The sequence below is a fragment of the Magnolia sinica genome, chromosome 15, assembly GCF_029962835.1.
Source record: "Magnolia sinica isolate HGM2019 chromosome 15, MsV1, whole genome shotgun sequence".
Taxonomy (NCBI): domain Eukaryota; kingdom Viridiplantae; phylum Streptophyta; class Magnoliopsida; order Magnoliales; family Magnoliaceae; genus Magnolia; species Magnolia sinica.
Genome location: NC_080587.1, coordinates 45,333,778 through 45,339,912, shown reverse-complemented (window position 1 = coordinate 45,339,912; position 6,135 = coordinate 45,333,778). Strand labels below are relative to the sequence as shown.

General features: G+C 37.7%; 1 non-coding gene across 1 annotated transcript; it reads right to left on the bottom strand.

Moving 5' to 3' along the window:
- Positions 1-4,956: 4,956 nt before the first annotated feature.
- On the bottom strand, positions 4,957-5,062 carry LOC131228375 (small nucleolar RNA R71). Its single transcript, XR_009162879.1, has one exon. It is a non-coding gene; the product is annotated as a small nucleolar RNA R71 (small nucleolar RNA).
- Positions 5,063-6,135: the final 1,073 nt, after the last annotated feature.

The window sequence follows — 6,135 nt, the reverse complement described above, 5'->3', positions numbered from 1 at the left end:
TGTGGTCCGCCACGGCTGATCTGAAGAGCCGATCTGTATGAAAACTCAGCCTGACCTAGATCCATGGTCAATGAGCTTAAGTCCGACCTTTCGTGGTTATAGGCCCACCAGAAGCGCTTCGTTGGATCGTAAGAGGCTAGTTTTGGTTATACCCTAAGTATACCTTGACCCTGGGGTTATTTTCATCAATTATAGGCCTATTTATAGTCCTTAAACCCTAGCTCTCTTTTCCATACGAATTTTCTCTAACCCTAGCTTGGAAAGAGAGTGGAAAGGAGAGAGAAAGTGAGATTGAAGTTGGTGAATCATCTTGGATTCTTTCCTATTCTTCTGCATCCCTGAACCATCCCTTTGAATCGTTATTCTGACGATTCTGAGTTCATCTCAGGGTAAGTTAACCTAACTCTAATCTATGTTAGAGCTTAGAATAGTCTTGGTGTTGTTGTATCTCATTTCTCTTCTGGCCTTAGGTTATTCTGTCGCCGTTGACGAAGACAACTCGTCTGAAATCAGTTCGGTGTTCTTTCCTTGCTTAAGGTGCGGACTTTAAGTGTATAGGTTATGGTTTTCAAGGCTTTCAATGCCAGTTAATGATTTATTCTTGTTATGGATGAGATTTCGCATGCCAAATGTTATGTTTATGTTGCGTTCTTGATATGCATGTGTTATATTGAGATTTGTGTATTCTATGTGTATGTATAAAGTACCGTATACGTATAAAATCTGCACTGTGTTTACCATGATTATTTGTCATGTATGTATGCTAGATGTATGTATGACAACTCGGTAAAAGGAATTGTCCAAACGCTTGCTTTTCAACATACGTCATGTATGTTGTATCATGTATTCTAAGTGTTTGTAGAAATGTCTGAATGATCTAAAGTGTAACTTATTACACTAATTGCGGGCGTTGAGAAGTGATTCTCAACACTCCTAATGATGTGCATGATTTCCTTTATGCAAGCTAGCAAGTTACATTCCATGTTATTTAAATTCAAGCATTACTTATGCCTACATTTATGTTAAGTTGATATTCTTCAGATGCTTGAGTACCACTTGATTTAAGTTGTTGTTCCATTACTGTTTTACATTCAATTCGAATATCTGTTGTAGTGTAATGTGTTTGGGACTATGTATTAGTCCAGAAAATCGGTAACCTGCTTTATGATCGTGGTTGAGGTTGCTTTCGCCACGTAGGACGTATTAGACGAACCCGAGTCGTATTAGAGTTGTCGGCAATGGTTTGGCCATGTGGAGTGTTTGCGCACTCTATGTCGCTCAACTCAACGTGCGCTCATACTAGTCGAGTTCATCAAGTAACCCGATTGTCCGATGTATGTTCACCATGTATGGACACTACTGCTTGAATCTAGGGTACCAAACTTACTAGTGAAATCCTAATAACCATGGTACCTCGATCCGCTAAGACTCATGAGCTAGACATGGTGGTATGAGACACCGTGGTCGAGCTGTCGGCCTACGCTGGGGTGACGAGCCTCCCCGTAGTGACCAATGAGCAACTAAACTCGTGAGCCGATTATGGTGGTATGGGACACTATATTCGTGCTGTCCGCCTACATTGATTGGTGACGAGCCCTTTGTAGTGACCTCGAGCATACCTGGATACCGCAATGAGGTGACGAGCCGAACTGTGGTAATAAAGGTATGAAAGGCGTGCATTGATTGGTGACGAGCCCTTTGCAACGACCTATAACCATATGATCGTATGAGATGTCTAGGACTGACGACCCTAGAATGGATCACTGTTTGGATGGTGATATGAGGAAGGTATCTTAGCTTCCCAATCCTGCTGTATGAAATGGACTAATAACAACTTGGTAATCATATCCATGCACCGCATTTGCATGTGCTTTGTAGATGTGGCGCACTTTGAGGTGGTGTCATGCGTAACGTAAGATGAAGACGCTGAGGGTGTACGCGTGAGGGCACACATCATTTTGCATACATCCTTGCATTAACAAGAGTACTTAGGACTTGTTTACTTATTCTGCTTTATCATTACTGCTTGATTGAACTGATAACATGTTAACTAGTGCCTTATTGTTCCACTAAGTTGATCACTCACTCCCACGTTCTGGGGCGGTGTTAAACACCCACCAGACTCTGTCTTAGGTTCTGATGTTGCAGATGTGGATGCGACTTCTGAGGCAGAACGGGAGATGGATGATGATGAGGCTGCTTTCTCTTATATGCAGTTTTCAAACGGGTTCTAGCGAGCCTTGTTCTGATGCGCGGGATGCTGGGATTTCTTTTTAGGAAATTAAATGATGTAACTTGTTACTTATAATTTTGATAGCCACACTTACATTATGACCTGGTTTGTATATGTACTTCAGGGATTCACACTTGTACACATATATTTCTATAAGTCTTCCGCTTGCTTTATTCACTTATCCCTGAATTATATCTGTGTTTTGGCTTAATTTATTCCTTGTTTTATGCACTAATACAGACAACATACATCCATCATTAAATATGTTGCATAAGTGATGTTTTGGAACTCGGGAGCTGAGTTATGCTCGACCCCCGAATTTCAGGGCGTTACAATGTGTTGCAAGGTGAATTTAAGAGCTTGAATTGAAAAATGGTGTTAAAAAGTAAGAATTTGATGCTAAAAAATCACCAAGGCAAGGGATAGATCTTAGGAGACTAAGATTGAAGAATTCATATGTTAAAGATCCAAGAAAACCAAGTGAGGAATGAAGAGAATCAAAGATTTGAAGTGAATAATTCTGAAATCGTCCTGAAAAAGTGTAATCTGAAGATGTGAAATTTATTTTGGGAAACTATGCAGCAAGAAGTCTGTTTTAAATGAACTATGTAATGAGAAGTCTATTTTGAAAAAATATATATATTTTAGACAGTTTCTAGGGTTTTTCAACTTTATACGAAAATTGGAGTTTCCTACTTATAAATAGGGCTTCCTAGGGCATTCCTAAAATTTATTCAAGGCATCTCAAAGCAAAATTTAGGTTTTTTTTTAAAAGAGTTTTTAGTTTTATTAAATCTTTTTAAGTTATTTTTTTAGATTTTTTCTATTTGCATTTTTTTCTTTATTTCTTGTTGCTTTTTATTTCTGCAATTTAATTATGTTTTTCTAAGTTCCCTCTAGCCCAAGCTAGAAGGGAAGCACATGGGTTTAATATTTCTTTAAGATTATGATGATTGATTTTTTTAATGATGAGAAGAATAATGTATGCATGTTATCTATTATTTAATTTTTATTTTTTATCCCCTTGTGAGATTCATATGTTTCCATCATATGAGATCCACATTGATGGATAGGCTTACCCTAGATCAATCAAATTTCCTAGATATGAGATGTTCTCAAGCTGTTATATTTCTATGATATTCATTATCCTATAGATATTGAATACTTAAAATCACTGGCGCTTAAGAATATATGTCAATGGTGCAAATCCATCATTTTATAATCTTTTATATCATTTATTAAAATATTTAAACTATTTCATTTTTCAATTAGGCTGATCATAGTACTCAGATCTTAGTTGTGTTATCCAAGTCATCATGATTTTGGAACATTAACCTATGTGTGGAACTTTAAAGCTTGGGTGTTATTTTATTCAGTTGAATTACATCCATTCAAAAGTCCCAAAATCAAATCATCAAATTAATTTTTATTACTTAGTTTGTTTTGCATTTCATTTTTTTCTTCTCATAATTCATCTCCCTGTGGGATCGACCCTGTATTCATGGGATACTACTTACGAACCTCTGCACTTAGAGGCAAGCAATTAAGTTTTTGGCACCGTTGCCGGGGAGAGACTGAGATAGATTAGATCTGTGCAAGATAGCTAAGGTAAGTTTTCTTCTAAGGTAAGTTCTCTTCTAAACCCTCCAAATTTTCTGTAGAGTTTTTTTCTTTTCTTTGAAAATAAATTCAGTTAGGTCTTTCAAGCACTAACTATAACATAAGGTTGCCCTGCTTGGGATTTTATCACCCAAGTGAGATGGTTGTCCTATAGTTGCTGTTAATCACAAAGATCATTCGCTGAATCTATTTTCTAAATTAGCATAGTTTAATTTCTGCATTAGTTTTACTTTGTTGATTTATTTATTTATTTATTATTATTATTTTTCTTTTTTTGTGGATTGAACCTTCATGGTCGGCCCTGCCACCTGGATTGTTGATTTTTTTTTGCTTTGCGGATTGAACCCTCATGGTTGGCCCTGCCACCTGGGTTGTTGATTTATTTTTCTTTGTGGATTGAACCCTCATGGTTGGCCTTGCCGCCTGGGTTGTTAGTTAAGTTTTTATTTTTATTTTAAGTATCATACTTGCTATTTGAATTAGTGGTATTTGTTGTGTGGTGTTGATGGTTTATGTCCCTTTGGAGTATGGATCAAAATAATAGACTCTCCTCTGAAGGGGGACTAGTTCCAGGCCTTGATCATTCACTCAGAAGAGGCACTCAACATCACTTGGATTCCATGGCAGACCCAGTTGATAATCCAAATCCAAATATGTCAGATCCAACTATAAATCAAAATAGAGAAAATCAACATAATCCTCCTCTTGAGGATGAAAATGAAGTTCATAGGAATGTGTTAAACCAACCACGGACTTTACATGAACATTTACACCCTGAGAGATCAACTTTACCATCTTTCATAGTTTTCCCTGCTCACACAAGGAACATTGATTTTAAACCAAGTGTGATTCAATTAATTCCTAAATTTCATGGCTTGGATTCTGAAAGCCCCTACTTGCACCTCAAGGACTTTAAGGAAGTAATTGCAACATTACAAGTAAATAATGGCAATAGGGATGTACTTAAGCTTATGTTATTCTCATTTTCTCTAAAGGATCGGGCCAAAGCATGGCTCAACTCTCTAAGACCTAATACTATCACTTCATGGTAAGCCTTAAGTAGAGAGTTTTTCAAAAAGTTCTTTCCCGAGCACAAAACAAATGCACTAAAACAAGAAATCATGTCATTCTCCCAAAAGGGGATGAACTATTTTTTCAAGCTTGGGAGCGCTTCAAAGACATTCTAATTACTTGTCCACATCATGGTTATAAACCATGACACGTGATTGATGCTTTCCGAAAGAGGCTCACCATGGATACCCGTCAGTTCATAGAGATGATGTGTGGTGGAACCTTTCTTGACAAAGATCATAATGAGGCTTGGGATTTTCTAGATATGTTAGTAGAGAATACGCAGACATGGGATGTCTCTACTAAATCAGACCAAACTAGACTCATTCCTAGAGAGAAAGCGGGAATGTATGTCCTAAGAGAGGAACATGACCTTAATGCAAAATTCGTTGCATTGCCTAGAAAGGTCGAAGCCTTGAAAATTAGGAAGGTTGATATGGTTAAAGCAAACACTTCGTCAGGTAATTTTTATAGTATTTGTGGTGGTACAGACCATGACACAAAGGATTGTCCAATAATCTCAGTTGTACAAAATATTACACATGAGCATGATCAAGCAAATGTTATAAATAACTACCAAACGTCAGTTATGCAACCAATGGGAAACACGTATAATTCAAATTGGTGTAACCATCCTAATCTTAGTTGAAGGAATGGACCACAAATTAATGCACCCAATGCACCTCAAATGCCTCCACAAAACAACTTCTTTAGGGCACCTAATAATGCACCATATGTGCCCCCGCCAAAGCGATCATCTGTGGAGGATGCATTATCTGCATTCATGAACTCTCAAGTTCAAATGAATTAGTCTCTAATCTAATCAAATCAGAAATTAAAGACAGCTGCGGCTAGGATTGAGACTCAACTAAATGCTAGGGAAAAAGGCACTCTTCCTTCTCAACTTGTGCCAAACCCTAGAAATACACATTTCATTGGAGACTCAAATCCAAGTGAGCTACATCATGAACAAGCTAAGGGCATCATTACCTTGAGAAGTGGAAAAGAGGTCGATAACAAGATAACACAACAGGTAGAAATACCGGAGGATGAGCCACTGTCTCAAGAAAATGATGAACCGGCTATGGTTCAAGAGTCACAACAGCAAAAAGATAAAGAGACTAAGTCATATGAGCCTCCAGTTTCATTCCCATCTAGACTTCGGAATCCGACTGTCCTCATGAAATATCAAGAGGTGTTGGATGTGCTCC